The sequence below is a fragment of the Tamandua tetradactyla genome, chromosome 14 (genome assembly GCF_023851605.1).
Source record: "Tamandua tetradactyla isolate mTamTet1 chromosome 14, mTamTet1.pri, whole genome shotgun sequence".
Lineage (NCBI taxonomy): Eukaryota > Metazoa > Chordata > Mammalia > Pilosa > Myrmecophagidae > Tamandua > Tamandua tetradactyla.
Window position 1 is genome coordinate 20,401,741 of NC_135340.1, and position 18,508 is coordinate 20,420,248.

Here is an 18,508-nt window from a genome sequence, read left to right on the forward strand (position 1 = left end):
TAAATTCCTGGAGCTGACTTTTCCATTTGTTTTTTGAAGGTTATTCACTGTGACTTTACTTTATTCTAGTCACAGTTAAGCAATATGGTTTGTATGGCTAAAACTTTGGATATGCTTAATACACACAAATAATAATAATAATAATAATAATAATAATAAAATGCACACAAATAATGAATCATTAATCTTTTTTTTTTTTGTATGGGCAGGCACCAGGAATCAAACTTGCGTCTCAGGCATGCAGGCAAGAACTCTGCCTGCCGAGCTACTGTGGCCCACCCAATCATTTTTGATTGATGTTCAATAGTCTACTCTATGATGGAAGGCCAGCAACATTAGCCTTCTGTCACAATATTTAATGCTGTTGAAAGAAAACCAAAGAATATCAAAACCAGAAATGTTTAAGAGAGATAATTTGGCTCTACGCCTCTGTAAGAGAAAGCTATTTTGCTCAGATGACGTTTGGTTTCTCAGTTTGGAGCATTGTATCAATGCCATAGCCATTATATTTCAAACAACTACCTTCCCTCTTCCATGTCACCATAAGGGTCTTGAAAGAGCTCATTCAAGAAAACCAGAGAATATATTGAAATACTTCAGGCATTGTACAAAGTGGGTAGTTAGCTCATGTCAAGAAATTAATTTGGGGATTAATAATTGAATGAGAAGAACACAGAAGAATAAAATTGTCTGTGATATGATCAATTACTGATTCTTCTAGAACCTTCCCTCTTAATATAGTTAAGCACATCTTGGGAACTTTCTGAACGGTGTGTGGGTCCCATGGCCCTAATATGTAATTTATTTCTAGTGAATTACCATAGGAAAAGGACCTACCATATTGATATTTTATTTTGGCTGCTGTAACTGCCAACTGAGGTAGTGTTTGAGGTTATTTTCTATGAAGCAAGTCAATACCCTGAGCACTCTCTAGGTGCTATTTGAAAGGAATAAGTTAAATTCACAACTGCTAAATAACAGACTGTGAGTTAGTTTTGTTAGAGGAGGGAATGTAAATAGAACTAGCAAGTAGAGAAAATGGGTAAAAAGAAATGAGTCATTCCAGAGGCTGAAAGCAGTGCTGCGTTTCTTAGAGATGTTTGGGGGAAGGAGGAGGGTGGGTGGGAACAAGCTCTTTCGACAGTCTGATAAATTTTATATTGTGTCTCACCATAAAAAATGCTCTATTCATACACATAGCATTTGGCATTTTTTCTCAGGGCTTTAGTTTGTCCATGAATAACTTCTAGAGCTGTGTTGTCCAATATTGTAGCCAGGAGATACGGGCAGCTACTGAGCACTTGAAATGTGGCTAATCTGAAATGGAATATGCTGTGTCAACTATACTGGATTTTAAAGAGTTAGTACAAAAATTAAAAGAATACAAAAATATATTACTAAATTTTTTTTGGGGGGGGTACATGGTCTGGGAATCGAACCCAGGTCTCCCACATGGAAGGCACGCTTTCTACCACTGAAACACTCGTGCACCCCTATTACTACATTTTTTTATAATAATTACATGTTAAAACAATACTTTGGACAAGTGGAATTAAATACATATTATTAAAATTAATTTCACTTGTTTCTTTTTGCTTTTTAAAATATGGTTATTAGAAAATTTTAAATTACACATGTGACTTGCAATATATTTCTATTGTACAAAGCTGCTTTCGAGCCACAGAATTCCTAGAGTGGAAGAACATGAAGTATTAAAATGACATGATGACCATATTAAAGGGTTGATAAGTGCAAGAGATTAAAACACAATGGAGACTGTACAATGTCTTTAGAATAAAAGGACTAAACAAGGTTTCATTAATTCATTGATCATTTGCTTTCTACAAAATACTACAGTTGGGATTATGGGGATTAAAAGAAACCTTGAACTCAGAACCTATTCTCAAGGAGCTTCCAATCTACCTTGGAGGGATAAGACAAACACATACAGAATCAAGTGATATGACATATATATGACAGTACCGGGTAACATATGATTAATTTGCCATATGAGCATTATACATCAGTGCCTCTCAAATGTCTCAAGATCCCATGAGGATTTCTTTAAAATGCAGATTCATGGGTTTCAGAAGTTTCTGGTTCCAGAGCTCTGGCCTAGGGTCTGAGATTCTGCATTTTTAACAAGCTCCAGGGTCATACTAGTCCATAACCCACAGTTTGTGTAGCACTGGTATGGGTGAGTCCAGGGGGATTGTGAACCCAAAGTGGTCTGGAACAGCAACTAACTCCCCTGCTGGCACCACTCAGAGAAGAAAATGAAAAAGGACCAGTACTTTAATGAAAGATGGAGCACTCAAGACACAATGGGATTGTAAGTACACTTAAGCTTATAAGGACAGGGGTAGGGTGCTACACTGCTGTTGGGTTAAACCTAGGATATTGGGAAAGTAGGAGGTAGAGACTCAGTAAATCCTAAGTGGTTGATTTTGGCCCTACAAGAAGACTGGTCTCTATGCAGTGTTCGTTAGCCCCCTCCCTTTTTAAGTACTGAAGAATTGATTCAATTAATCATTATAGGAAATGTCATATTTTGTTTTTCTTCTCAGGTCTGTACCTCAACGACAATCGTTACAGGTGGACCTAGGCTGAAATGATTGCTACATGTTGAACTAATTTCTTGTCCCATATATTTAAGCCGTGGGTCCAAGATTCTCATCTCACTGGTTCCTGTATCTCATACACACACATACGCAAAAGGACTGTTTGATTAGTGGGGTTTTCTCCCACGGGTGGACATTAAGCCTATGTACCTTGTAGCATTTCTCTCAGGGCTTTAGTTTGTTTTTTAATTTTCAGTAGGGGTATGTGCTCTCTACCTGATCCCAAGTCTTCCAATAGCGGGGCACTGAACTCCCCAAACAGGTGAATGAGCTCAAGAAAAGTAACAGGTGAATAATGCTCTTTTGACTCAAGGTGCTTGACTTATTACCGCAACACCAAATACCTGGCTATTCCCACATTTCTGTGTCATCTGAAGATGGGTGTATGGCTCAGTAACTGAAAGACTCTCTCAAAATTTTGCTCCAGGTTCTAAACCAATAGCCAGCTAGCATAAATTTCTTGAAGTATTGTGTTTACTGATTTTAACTAAATTTACCACCCATTTGACAAGTTTTATATGTAGTTATCAAAACCTTCAAGATTTACCATAATTCTTCAGTTTTCCTTCAAAAAGCAAAAGAAGAGCAAAAAAAAAAAAACACTTTGGTTGAGAAAGGTTGGGGATGGGTGGGAAGAGAGGGGTGAAAATTCATCAAAAGTAAAATTGGATTAAGAGTCAATCAAATACAACTGTGAATTTATCATTTCAATGAATTTCAATGAATGGTTTAAAATCTGTTTGAAATCTATTTGAAAATGAATATGTAATAATATAGACATATCTTCTTTTCAACACCAGTATTGTCAGATGTATTCTGAGCATTATAATTCATGAACAGAGTAGATGACTATTTGAAAAGTATTAAAATGAGCTGACTTTTCAATACAAGTGTCTTCACAATAAGTTTTTCTATTCTGGGCAATTCAGAAATGTAGACAATTGTGCTAGAAAAATAATATGTATTGTAATATTCATTGTACAGTAGTAGTGTAGTAAGTGGCAATTCTGGACATTACAAGAGACACAAGGATTATTTTCTGTGATTGCACAGAGAATACTTGGATTTCTTGTGAAGCTTTTGCATTGGAAATGAGATTCATCAGTCTGAACGGGGCAGGGTTAGAGCCCTCAGCAACATGCTTATTTTGTAGAAGGTCACTCAATAATAACTTCCTCTGCCCTCCAAGCTTATTAAGACTGACTGGCATATATTAATGAAAACACCTGATTCTCCAACCATAAAACCCAGACAAAGACTTTATTTTAATATTAAGGAAGGAACCCTTAATTAGCAGGGTTTCAAAAATGTCAGCTTCTTCTATTAGCTGTTCTGGTCCATCAAAGCCATAATCCCTACTGTCAAATTTCATCACATGATAGACAGTTTGCCGGCTGTCTTTTTTTTTTTTTCTTTTACTGATCATACTGACTGAAGCTTTAATTTTTTTTTTTTTTATTTTGCCATCACATTTAACAACTCATTGTGCATTTGCCTGTTACACTCTTGATTTTACTGCTTTCAAAGACTCTTAGCACATGCCAGCTAAAAACTGAGGAGAACACTGCAGAAACACAAGTGTTCTATGTGGATACACATGCATTCTTAGGCATATAATTAAGGACTCTTGGATGACCTGGTCTTGCTTATATTGATTGCCTTTATGAATATGTAAATGTGCTACCCCGAAAACACAGACAAATAAAATAGTTTCATAGATGATTTCCCATTTTTGATATGTCAGAGAGAAGGGACAAATTCTAAGGAAGAATCCACAATCGTTAAGATAAACATTCATCACTATTAACCATCAACTTACCTGCCTGTTGCAAGGAATTCATTAGAGGACCTTTGCCCTTTAGAAGCAAGATAAAATGACTGCACCCAGAGGACAGAATAAATACATAACTTTTAAAGTATTTTGTGTTTTAACCTGACTCACAACATTTACTACTGATTAAACCCTTTTGCAAATGAATAATTTCATGCTGTCCACATCAAGAGGAATATAAAAACAAAAATAAAAACCAGGGTGACTCAAAAACATATAAAAACAAGGGTGACTCAAGGATTTCCTGGGCAATTTTTGTGAAGACTCAACTGCAGCTCTTTGCTCATCCACAAAAGGATACGGGAGCTCCAGGCAACAGTCTTAATGTTTAGAAATGAATTCAGAAATAAAAAGTGGAGAATGACAGGATGGAGATGGCTTGGGCCTGGCAGACCTAGCTATTAGACAGTGTTAAGCTCATACCCATTCTCTTTACTGGGGATCAGGGATTAGAGAGTGGATCAAAGAATACAGCCCTGTTTTTCCTAGCTTACTCACTTGGCATCACTGTAAAAATGGGCAAACTACATCCATTTTTATTCATACCAGGTATTTATTTTTCCTCTTAAACTCCAGGCCAGAAAGTCTATCCCTCTTGTACCTTTGCATATTCTCTACTTATCTCATCCATTTCTTCCATGTGTACTGATCCAATTCCTCTCTGAGCTTTAGGAGTGCTGCCTGGGGGGTAAGGAGGTGGGGGTAGGGTGGTAGGGTGAATGCCAGTCTCCATGTGGAATGCTATGGCTTTTCCCTTTAATAAAATCCATGTGGTTCCTTTATTATTGGGAATTCTTTTTGTTCTACCATTGGCCATCCCTTTTGGTTTTCTCAGCATCTATTCTATTATCTCAACAGACTTACATAAAAACAGATACAAAACAAAACCAGATAATCCCAATTTCAAGTCACTAATGAGTCATTATGACTCTAATGCTAGGTTTTGCTTCCTTAGATAAACTAGAGATAGTTGAAGGTATGTTTCTTGGTAACATATTAGTTGGATTTACAGCTAGCAGTTCTATACTATCTAATGGCTTTGGGTGACTGTCCACAATTATTATTGTTTCTTTTTCTCACTTTAATTGCATCATTTAGAAATGAAGTTCTCTGTTTGAGACTGAAGAGTTCCTGCCTCTGCTGCTGAACATTTATAAGGGTACTTCCCAGAACAGCCAGACAGACAAGGTATGTTTCTTGGGCTAGAAACATTTGGTTAGGTATTCAGGATAGCCAGGCCCAGTTTCATAGCTTATGGTATAGGACAGAGCGAGCCATGTTCCAGGAGGTTTTCTAGTTCTTACTTTAACATACTTCTGGTAGAGAGTACCGGCAAACAAGGCAGCCTCTGGACACAGATGGCCTGGAATTGAAAGCATTACGCCTGCTCCCTTGGGCAAGTTATTTTATTGTTTCCTCTATTAAAAGTAAAGATAATAATGGTACCTATCTTACCACTATCAAAATTAAATAAGAAAATGCATCCAAAGTGCCAAACAAAGCATATGGCAAATAGTGAATGATCAATTAGTGTAACTATATATTCACTGAACTATAAGGGTCCCAAGGGCAGAAGCCATATCTGTTCAATTAACTGCCCTAGCCTCTGTGACGTAGTAGATGTTCCATATAAAATAATCAAATGAATGAGTGAGTGAATGAATAAGTGGCATTGCATTTTTACTGAGAAATGAGCTGATGCAGAAGAGTCTGGTAAGTGTTTGAGGTGTCAGACTAAGATGGTAGCTTATCCATTCTGCCTATACAGTCATTATACTAACAGGAGCCTGTACTTGTACCATCAAACATGATCTCTTGGGATTTAGGATCAGATTTGAGACTCTGATGAAAAGTATGGCCTTTGGGGTGCTGTGAAAGTGTTGTGTACCACAGAAAAGCCTATTTTAATCCTGATCCAATCTTGCCGGGACAGCTATTTCTTTTACTCCTGACTCAATATTGTGGGATGGAAACTTTTTGATTAGATTATCTCCTCGGAGATGTGACACATCCAATTGTGGGTGTAACCTTTTGATTAGATGGACATATGACTACACCCATTCAGGGTGGATCTTGATTAGTTTACTAGAGTATTTTGAAAGGAGAAATATTTTGGAGAAACCTTAGAAGTGGCAGAGACACTTGGAGTGCCAGAGGCTTGGAGAATAGTAGCTTCAGAGTTCACACAGCCAGGGAGCTTTGGAGATGAAAAAAAGAAAATGACCCCTGGGAAGCTGTTTGAAACAAGAAGCAAAAGACCCCAGCAGATGCCAACCCCAAGCCTTCCCAGCTGACACAGTGCTCTAGACCCACTGGCCTTTCTTGAATTAAGGTGTTTTTCCTTGTATGACTTAGTTTGGGCATTTTTATAGCCTTAGAACTGTAAATTTGCAATTTATTAAATTCGCTTTTTAAAAGCCATTCCATTTATGGTGTATTGCTTTCTGGCGACATTAACAAAACTAATACAGCCTCCATCTCCAACCCCTTCTGACATTACAGATAATTTTAGGGAATTTACAAATTCTCTGAACCCACCTATGGAGTTTCAGGCTAAGGAGTCTTGGGATATCTCTGAGGTACTAACACTTTCTTGTTAGAAAAGCTCTACCTTGGTATGTTTTCTTTGTATTTGGTATTTCCAAAAGTGTTAGCTTGAAAAACAACATTTATTGTTAAAAGTAGTATGAGAACCACAGCCTTAGACTTGTCATATCTTGGGGAGTACATGGAATCAAAGTTGTGGATATAGATAAAGAAGAAAAGGATAGAAATGGAAAGACCTACAAGGTTAGGTGATACTATTAATATAAAAGAGCATAATACAAATTCCTGGCTTATGAATTAGCCAGGTAGCAAAATCTGTTTTCTTTTACCCATCCTGCCCCTCCACCTGTCTTCAGCATGGATGCTCGGAATGAGGGTAGGTAAGTCACTGTACCTTAATTACCTCTCCATTTTTTAACTTGCTACCTTAAAGAGATAATCACTGCTTCTTATAATGATAATAGGGAATAAACTAGAAAACATATAGAATGATCTGAGTACGTAAAAATATTCTCTCAATTTATACAATGTCTACCGATATATGGGTGTAAGCCCCAAAGGCTTGCCGTTCTTTGAGGCTGAGACACTGGGGAAGGAATTGTGGTTGGCATGCCAGAAAATCTATGCCTAAGATTTGAAAATAAGAGGCAGTATTTGGCATATGAGGCAATTGCTCTTGGAGTGAGAGACAATGTCCGGTTGGAAGAGTCAGTGTTTCTATCACCTCCTGAAGTTGATTTGACATCCTTTACGTGGAATGGGATGTTATCCGCTGACTGAGACGCCTCACCTAGCCTGCTGCCAAGAGTAACACTTTGTACATAATGTGCATAATTAATGCCTGTGTGTTTGGACTATTTTATGTGAAAAGTAAATCTGTGGCCTCTTCTTGCCAGTCACAGCCAGAATTGTGTTGAGTCACTTGGACCTGGGTCTGGGAAGTATAAAAGAGGCAGATGAAACACGCACTGGCTCCTTTTCTTCTCCTCATCTTTTTAAAAATAACTTAATGTGTGTTGGAGGAATTATTTCCCTAACCAATTTCATCTCCTTTTCTCTCCAGTCTTGAAATGACTCGTCCAGGAACATAAGGAACTTAAAACTCTTTTACTTAGCTATTTGTGTACTTAGAGTAAACCCTTTTCTAGGATTCAGGCTTCTTGATATCTGGGATGATGTCTTATTCATCTTTATAGTTCCCAAGACTCCTAATCCTGGGCTCACTAAATATTTGTTGATTTGATTAAACTGATGACCTCCAAACACTTTCTTGTGTGTCACCTCTGTCCTTTCTGGAACCCTGGATTGCTATCGCATGTCAGCCTGAAGCCCTGAGACACAGAATTTAGGGGGCCTCCACAATCCCACAACTGCATCAGTGGCAAAACCAGAACTAGAACTCATCAGCCTCCCAGTGGGCTTCTTTATTTGAAGGGAATATGGCACTTTGGAGTAGGAAAGACCAGGGTTTAAATCCCAGCTCTGCCCATTTCTAAGTGTGTGACCCTGAAGAGGTTAATTAACCTTCTAAAGCCTCCATTTTCTCAGCTGTAAAATGGGAATTTTTGCCACTTACTGTCGGGATTATTGAGAGAAGTCAATGAAATGAGTAATGTGCTTGGTATGGAGTAGGCAGTTAATAAAAAGTAGTTATGCAAATAATATTAATAATAATAATATTTTCATTATTATCTGTGTAGTCTTTTGCCCTGAATCAGGATTGATAAGAGAGACCAATACCTGCCACAGAGTTAGCACAAAACTTTATTTTGCTGATCATTTTAGAAATCCCCAAAGTGCTAATCTGAAGTTTTCAATGTATCTCAACCACAATCCTCTTCAAGTATGTCTAATGACGATAACAGTCTGATTAAACAGTGGGAATTTGATGCTAAGCTTATATCTTGTCTCATTAGCACAACAGCATGAATGGGGAAGGGGGCCACCTGGAAATGCAGTTGAGGCAGAGCCACCAAGAGAGAAAACTGGTGGTCTCAGAATGTATTTAGCCTGTATTCTCAGGAGTTGTTCCCATAATTTTTCTGCTCAGAACATGTGGCTTGTTCTCAAATAGATAGAAAACTGGCTGCAAATTGCATGGCTTTTCTCCAACTTTGAAGTTTTCTGAGACCATGGGATGAAATACTGAGACTTGCTACTTTGGAGAGACATGAGGAGGGTTAAATAGGGGAGTCCTGGCAGCTTTGTGCTCTTCAGAAAGGGCTGTTACAGGAAAAAGTAAAAGCAAACAGCAACAACAGTAAGAACAAAAAACGAGACGGAAAAGGATTCTTCTGGCTTCCTGAGTAATCTGCATTCTTTTGGGGGGCTGAGCTAATGTCCTAATCCTACTGGCATTTGTACAATTTCTGCAACATAAAACAAATCTCTCTCTCCTCCATTTGCCCTCTTGCACTCTCTTCCAATCATATATTTTGTTTTTTTTATATATTCAGACAAAAATATTGGAAATGTGCTCTTAAGTGTTTACATTAATTTGCCTTCGCCCGGTTAGTTGAGTGATAGAGTGGGTCTACACCCACCGCGTGTGTGAGAGATTTCCCAAAGCTACATCTATACTAAGAATTATCTGGGGAAAGCAAAAGAATCAAGTTGCTGTTTAAAAAAAAAAAAATTAACTAGCAAAGTATAGGGAAAACGCTGTGCTATTTTTATCTAATTTGTTTTAGCCTGAGCTGATTTTGGGAGGTATTTGGGAAGATTCTGACACTATCTGAGGTGAGTTAAAAGAGTAATGCACAGATGGCCAGGCGAGCTGGGTTCCAGTCTAAGTTTTGTGACTAACCAGCTATGCTGACTGTGCAGGTATTATTTACTCCCTCTTCAGTCACTATGTTCAAAAGTAAAAGAAAGGGATTATATTAGTAAAATTGTCTATCTACACAGACTCTCTGAGCTTTATTTGCCTCATCTATAAAGTAGAGGTAATTGCATCCACCTTGAGCATGTTTTGAGGCTCAAATAAAATTGTATGTGTAAATCACCTACAGCAATTTCCCGTGCAGCATATGTACTCACAAAATTCTAGTCTTCCTCCCTTAAGTGTCGTCCTACTTGGGACACTGGAATGATCGGGAACATGTGGTGAGCTCTATAGCACTGTCATCAAATAAGGTTGCTGTTGCAGTGGATACATGTGGCATCCATTCCTTGTGAGTGACTTTCCTCATGAGTTCTACAAATGAGGGTCAAACTGACTCACCTTTCTAGTGCTGATAGAAGCCCCATCTAAATCATTAGAGATATATTTATTCAACAACAGTTGGCTAGTCAGTTGCATGGTGCTATCCGTATACATTTTGAAAGTAGATGGTTTATATTTTCTAAACTTAAAATAAAATTCAGCAATAAAGACAGGGATAATTTTTTTTTTAAGTTTAAATGCCCCTTTATTATTTGGAGTGTGCTTTTCCTTAGAGCTGCAAGCTCAAATGTTTGGGAATAAACAAAACCTAACCATCACTTTTTTTTTTTGCCATTTGAAAAGGTTATAACATAAAAGATGTATCTGGTGGTCCCAGTGGGTGAACTGAAATTTGTCTAAAATGCAAAGAGGACTTTAAGACTGGCAAATTCAGCGCCAGCATAGCAGAATTAATACAATTTCATTTTTTCTTTGTGTCTTTAATGGTTTCTTATTATCCTGATAAGTGGGTAGCCATTTCACTTCTTTTATTGATATAGCTGTGAAAAAGAATTAGATTTAAACACTTATGTAACTGAGATTAATTGATTGATTAGATTATTAATTAAATATTCCATTAAATTTTCTTTTCAAAAATAGTGACAGGACTGCAGATTCCCTAAGGTTCTTTTTTTCTTCTTCTTCTCCAAACCCATGGAAGAATAAACAAGGAGATGCATAACTAAACATTGCATCTTATCTTGTGAGAGATAATTAAAGCAAGCAGATGCGCTACTATGTAGAAAATTTACTCACTGCTGGCTAGCTCTCCTACAACTACTTTTATCTGGCATTTCTGCATCCCAGTACAAGGTGTAGAGACTCTTCTCTTTTGTGAGCAACAAACAGAAATCAGGAAACTCCCAGGTACCACACAGCTAGGCACACTTGTCTTTATATAACAACTGGGCTGTTGTAGTTGGAATAAAATGGTTTACCTAAAACTTTCAATCACGCAGTGTTTCAGGAATCTGTGGAAAAATAAAAACAGCAAGTGGCCTTTCAGGTAACCCATAATTAAAAGCAATTTTGAGCTGTCTTTTCAGGGAAATGACCCAGGGGAAGTATTTGCTACCTATTTGACCTTCACGATTGTGAGTCCTTGGCAGTGTCAACGACCCTCTGAACTGAATTCAAAACTAATCTCTGACAGAAAAAGAGAAACAGAATTCATGCAAATCATATTAATTCCAACATTTCCCCAGTGAGCTGGGTATAAACTACAGCCTAATTAAATATTTTTTAACGATGTGAGTAATTTTTGCCAAGGGGCGGATTCAGGGGAAAATTTAATATGAGATCACAAAAGCTGTTCCCAGCGTTGATTCTGTAAATTAATGACTATCTGCCTTATGATAAAAACATGCTGCCAAGAATGAAAATGAAGTCGGCAAAGCTTGCTCTATTTGTCTAACAACCAAATATACAGAATACAAAACTTTAAAGGCAATAGGAAATTTCCATTGTTTGTGTGATGTTCAGGATAAAGATGCGCCATGCTGACAACCCAATAACCAGCTCTGAGGCACTGTCAGCAATATGAGGGTCATTTTGAGGAAACTGTCAAAGTTCAGGGATGTATTTGGAAACAGTTAAAAACTTATATGTGATTTATATCCAAAAGAGATTCGAGGTGGCTCACAAATAGAGACACACACAAATAACCACATTAAAGCTGAAATGCAAGGTCAAAAATCTATCAAGGGCAAGTACTCAATGATTTGGTACAAATGTTGGCAGCATCACAGCTCCATGGAATCCTTCCTCAGACTGACCATTAAATAGCTTTCCATACCCTTCTTGATCCTCAGGGCAGTTCATTCTGGAAACCTGAATTGGACTGGTGTCCAAGGTCATGGGGGTGAAAAATAGGGGTGAAAATAGCAAGGGAGAGGAGGATGTTAACAACTGCCCTGGATAGCGTATTCCATCTAGATCTAAAAGTGGCAGTGGACAAGGGGGGGCCAGGTAGGTAAGGCTTTTCTTGTCTGGTCTGCTTAAGTACAATCTGAGAATGGAACTTCCCTTCATGTTCAGACTGCTATTTTCGGAAGTCTTTTGACAAAGTAAACAAAACAAAACAAACAAAAACCCAGCATCTTGGCATGTGTTACAAAAAAGCAAGGCATGGTGCCTGAATCAAAGCCAGGGAAGAGCCCCCTCTCCCTTCGCTCTGCGAGGGGAACCTGCTTTTAACGGCTTCTGTAGTTAATGCCGAGAAGTCGCCGCTGTCTCCCCCCGTGGCAGATGACTTGGGCTCTGCGAGCCCTCTGGTCACTAGGCCAGCCCATCACAGGGGTTGTAGGAGCTATATTTATTTAAATTTCTGTCGGTGCCTGGCGATGGAGATTGAATTTACAGTGTTTCAATTAGAAGGTCATCTGTGCTAACTAGTGCACCACTGCCTCATTATAATCATAAAATTAGTGAGGAAAGACTGGCACGAGTAATAGGCAAAAGCCAGTTTCAAAGGTAAAAAGGTGCTGTTTCCTCGGGCTGCGGCAGGAGACAATGCAACAGCATGCTAGGTAAGTAAATATTCTCATTTAGCGCAAAGAGAAGTCTTTGAAACCCATTACCAAATATCAGGATGCTAAGATAATTTTATGAGGATATATACAAATACTCAGTGTTTTCATATTTACACATGAACGTTTCCTTGTAACTTACATACAAATAAAAGTAGCTTGAACATCTCTAACACACAGCTTTGATTTTTAGTCATATTTAAAAAAAAATCTGCGCTGATCATTAGTAAACAATTCAAAATGTAGCAAATGTCACACAAGCAGGGTGAGGTATGGAAAGTTTCATGGCCTGTTGTGTCTGCCACAGGCTGCCAGTATTAACCTGACCTTTTTTAAACTTTAAAATACAATTGTGAAGTTATTAACTGAAGCACTGGGTGCTGCTTAGTTTTTTTGCACACTATAAATGTTATTTTAAAACTCAGAAAAAGGAAAATAAAATAACACCTAAAGCAGCCTAATCTGAAAGTGAAAGGGGATACAGTAATGTACATTGAGCATCTACATGTTGGCAGGTGTATTTGTATCAGTTTTCTCATTTAATGCTCATAAGGATCTTACGAAAAGAGTATTATTATACTTAATTTACAGGTGAGCCAATGGAGGCTTAGAGAGGAGGTACAATTCTCCTGTGATCTGGGATAAGGGAGCGGATTGAGTACAGACGCAGATATGATCTCAAAGTCCACACTCAATTCTTGACAAAATTTGTCTTCTAATTCTGTTACAGCAATTGAGAGGGTGCTTATTTTTGAGTACATTTCAATTTCCTTATAGTGAGGAAAGTATCTTGAGAGACTTGCTTAATATAAAGCTTAACTCAAGGAATGGAATCCAGTGAGAAAAGAATGACAACTTTGAATTCGATAAACATTTATTGTCTATTAGTCTAAGCAAGGTGCTGTCACATGCAGTGTGTGTGTGTGTGTGTGTGTGCAAGGGTGGGGGGTGGTCAGGATGATTCGATAGTTCTAGGCTCTCTACTTGAGAAGCAGACATGTAGCCAACTAACTGATTCAAACGAGCATCAGTTGCCCCAATACAGAGGCAAAATGCAGTGCACTATAGGGAGTAAGGAAGATGGCTTTGAGTGGGACCCTGCATTAGTGCTGAAAGGAGAGGAAAAAGCAATTCAGTGCAAGTTTCAGAAGGTGTGATGGTTTCTGCACAGGCACACTCCTTGTAAACAAGTCAGAAAGAGGCAGAGTGCTGGTTGCAGGCCTGTCTGCCTTAAAAAAGGGGTGGCTACAGTCTTGACTCACTTGGTTCCTCCCTTATTTTTGGCCTGGATTTTTTTCTTTTGTTTTTCAGAACCTCCCTCATTCCCTTGACTCCTACCCCTGGTTCTCCATGGCCATCATCCTTGGTCTTAGAAGGAGCACTGGAGCTGCTTAAAGATTGTTGGCACTAACCTGGGTACCACTCCTGCACCAGGAAGGACACATGTCCTTGATGGGGAATAGGCTGGTGCTCTGAGCAGTCTGCATGGACCTAGCATCAAGGAGCCAGCATAGAATAAAGGAAAGAAAGAAAAAGATTTTCTCCCATCTTAATTCCCACCGGAAGGGATGGGGCATCTAATAACAGGAGTGGCGTGAGGAGATTTCTCTTATTCCTTAGCTTAAATACATGGACCTTGCAGAGGGCTGTGCACAGAGGAGAGGAAGGAGCAGAGGTGAAACTGACGAATAATGTGTACGTGGAACGGTGACAGATCACTTGTAACAAATGCGGGATGACCCTCCAAAGCTTGGAGCACACCAGAGCCTCCCTCTAATTAAGGATAATCCAGAATTATCATGCTTAATTACTTTCAGAGGTTTCTTTGAGGATTTTTTTTTTTCTCAGTTGGAGTGGGGGTTATTTCAGCAGCAAAGGGCAAAGGCTGCTATAAATCCAGGAAACAAACTTGCGAAGTATGCTCTGTCTTGCTCCCATGACTCCCTGCATCATCTAACATACTCTCTGGCTGTACAGCCCTAATTCTATGTAGGTCTTTGATATTTCCTGGCTGGGTTAAGGTAGCATTCCTTACCTACAAGCAACCTGTGTCTCCTCCTAGTAACTGCTGCTCTTAGAATCTGTAAGATTTGCTTTGCTTTGCCAGCAGTAGTTTCTCAAAGTGAGGCCTGAGGACCCCCTATGCCTGTGTTCAAAATGCAAAATCACCTGGACTTCTTTAAAACCATGCATCTCCTTGGCCCCACTTCAGAACTGAATTAGACTGTCTTGAGGTAGGGCAAAGGAATCAGTATTTTAAACAAGAATCCTAGGTTATTCTTCTCCACATCAAAGTATGAAACTATTAGTTGGTTGACTGAAGTGTCACCTGAACATTTATCCTTCAAAAACCTCTTCACTGGCTCCTCTGCCCTCTATCCTACAACCAACCTACTTGAACTTGTCTTCTCTCTCTGCAGTAGAAACACCTTGAACAACTCATTATTTCGATGATTGTTCCTTATGCTCCATTTGTTAATTCCTTTTTTGCACACCGACTGTTCCCTAGAATCTTCTGATTTATTTTGTTTTCCTCCATATCTTCTCTCCTCCCCCATTTTTAACCTTTCTTCTTACTGCTTATTTTATAATTATTATGAAGGTATGTTTCCCCCATCTTCCTTCTTATTGCTTACCACATAATTATTAAATTTTAGCTTAGTCCTTCTACCTCAGGAAGCTTTCCTTACTCAGGGAATGAAAAAATAAGCTTCAACATATGTCTGCTACAATAACCAACTTTCAGTGGAGTTTAAAGGACAATCCTTTGGCCAAGATGTATAATAAAAATAGCACTGTCTATATGTCTATCTTGGTGCTTGAATCAGGAATGGCATTTTTTGCCACAGCACTGCACTGGGCCTCCCACACATAGTAAATCAGATTATGAATGGTGTCCATCCTGTGCAACCCTCTATGACCTGACCGTGCTGGTTTTCCAATGTCATTTTCGTCTGAGCTAGTTCTGTTAGCTGGCAGGGTGAAAGCATTTTTTGAGGTGAGAACATCTGGCCAGCTGCTCTAAGTGCTATGTTTCAGTTAAACAACCTCGCACATGGGTAATTGAGAACATGGATTTGTTTTGCACAGGTGTTAATTGTCCACTACATCTAGGATAGGAGGTGCATGGAGAGGGATGCTCCCAGTATTTTTGGCTATTCCCCTGAGATAAGCAAAATGCCTTGTACAATGGGATTGCCATTTGCCTGAATATATAACCTACAGGCCAATGCACGTTTCTGTGGGGGGATGGAAACAAAGCGAGGGCATGTTTGGTTGGAAGGTCAGTGTGACCTCTGATCTGAGTCATTAATTTCATAAGGTGCCTTTTCCCCCACTACACCCCCTTCCCAAACTGCACCCAATTTTAACTTCCTGGGATCCTGGGTGCTTTTAAAGGATGAGCTCTTCAACACTGCAAAGAAGAGAACTTACAATTATTTGATGTTCTGCTAGAATTCTGGGGCACCAGGCCATACCATGCAGCTCAGCACCAATGCAGCACTGACAAATTGTAGTAAAATTACAATTTGTTTAATTTATGATGGACCTTGAGGCTATAAGAGGGTGGTTTGATCAAATGTCTGTTAAAAAGAAAAGCAGGGTAACTGTCTACCTGTACACAGAAGGGCGATCTGAGGACATTGCTTCCCTCTTAGCCTGGCTCCAACAACAGCTTGGATGTGCTCAAATCTGTGCCTATTCAGGGGACAGAAACAAATTGTGCTGTCCCTACAAGGCAAACTATAGCACTTAATTAGCAAGCACAAAACATACTATTTATTCTCACTTGGAATTTTATCAATTGGGGCTTTAAAGATGGTTTTTATTTTCTTTTTATCAGATTTACATAAGGTCTTCCTTTCTGGGAATTAAATGTTAAGAAATAAATTTTTCATTTAAAAATGTTTTGAGACATAAATAGGTTTGAGATAGGCAATGGTACAGGTAGAAGTTCTTCTCAAGAAGCCAGATACATAGAAAGGGTGTGCACTTTTTTATGTGTATGCAGAAGTATTCTTTGAAAGTCTTCAATGGACATAGACTCTGCTTGCAGCAATTTGAAATTTAATGATTTACATTCATAACACTAAGCTGGTCACACCCATGGTGTCAGCTTTATTTCTGGAAGTTGGCAGACAGCTCTCAGATAAATTTACCTCAGTAAGTTTGCCTCCCAATGGGTTCTGCAAAAAAGTCCCATAAGCTGCTTGTCTCAGTCTATTCCTTTCCATATTCTATGGAGTCCTAAACCTTTCTTTTAACCTGGGGGTAAAATAAAACTGAGAGGGCTGAGAGAGGAAAGAGGGTAGCAAGGGAGGTTAAATAGGTCATCACTAAGGCAGGGTGTTCAGTGACTATGAATTAAGGAACCCAGCTTTCTCATAAAGCTGGCAAATTATATATGAAGCAATTTCCAAAGAGGCATCAGCAAATGTTTTGTACAATGGGGTTGTCATTTGAATGAACATATATTTATAAGTTATACATGTTCATCTGGATATATGAATTCTTAGAATGTTGGCTAAAAATAGATAATGGAAGGAAAAAGCCCCGGTGGCTGAAACTAGGTATCTACTGTAACATGCAAGATACAACTCAGGATGAAAGACTTTATGAGTCAGGACTGATTGTGACCCTGAATGCTTCAGAGTCTGGGTACCACTTAAGCCACAACTTGGAGGCATCCTTGACATTGTGAAATAACAACGTGGTGCTGAGTCTGAGGGTGAAATTTTCAGTATAAATAGCAGTGGTTTCATGCATTTCAAATTAAATAGGTTCAAGGTGAAACAATTGGTGTTAATGAGATGGTGGTTCAAGTAAAAATCAAGACTTGCTATTCATGAAAGCAACAGAACGACCACTAACTAGATCTGGACTATTTTTGTTTGTTAGAAGGACACTGTAATAAAAAATGATGCAGCAAAATGTATCAAAGAGTGACCCTGCTAAGCTTCAAAGATGCTGGTAAAAAATGCTACTAAATAGAGCCTTCTTATTTTCATTACTCTGGTATAGATGTTCCTTTACCACTTAGCCAGAAAAAAATATAATGTAGGATATAAGAAGTTGTGATAAATTAAACTGAATGAGTGCATGAATTTGCTCACTGTGTTGCTCCATTTGAAGCATTTTAGAAGGATTTATATTCTACAGGTACTTCAGACTATCTAGTTCATTAAGCAAGTTATGTGTGGTCATTTATATCAGAGTTGAACATAATGACATAACCATTACTTTCTTGAGAAAATAATATATTTGATGTCTACATCATTTTGATCAAGAGCATGTTTTTCAAAAGTATTCAAGACCATTACTGTGGGAACACCTCATCCTGCAAATCATCATCTCACTGATATCACAAGGTGTGCACATGGACCGCAGGAATCCTTTCTACAACGAACATGTAGGAGGTAAGTATACAGCAAGTATAATTGCAGGATTTCCTACTATTGATAGATTCACACCTCTAGGTGAGTCTCTGGCTCCGTAGGGGTCAAATGACTGCCACAAATACACTGAGATTGGAATTTTACAATTAAGGCCATGTTCAAACCTTAGTGTGGGTGTCCAAGTATTGCCAATGTGTGAACAGTGGTTCAGGGGCAGTGAGTACTGCCCTGCTTGCCTGTTTGGTACCAAAGACTACAAGCAAAGACATAGTTTAAGCTGTGCTAGGAGGCATTTGATAAGGGGGGAACATAGTTATTATAACCAAGGTTATAGAATGGAATGGGTTGAAGGCCCAGACTTAAATGAATTTAAGAAAAGT

The 18,508-nt window shown here is 38.7% G+C and overlaps 1 protein-coding gene and 1 long non-coding RNA gene across 10 annotated transcripts in view; one reads left to right on the forward strand and one right to left on the reverse strand.

The window, feature by feature from the left end:
- Positions 1-15,117, forward strand: part of LOC143655668 (uncharacterized) — a 156,226-nt gene extending 141,109 nt beyond the window's left edge. For both annotated transcript variants that reach the window (XR_013162218.1, XR_013162219.1), the window contains exons 2-3: positions 5,551-5,640; positions 14,044-15,117. This is a non-coding gene — a long non-coding RNA (uncharacterized LOC143655668). The remainder of the gene's footprint in view (positions 1-5,550; positions 5,641-14,043) is intronic.
- NPAS3 (neuronal PAS domain protein 3) overlaps positions 1-18,508 on the reverse strand; it is a 927,883-nt gene that overhangs the window by 194,227 nt on the left and 715,148 nt on the right. The gene's annotated exons all lie outside the window — the stretch shown is intronic.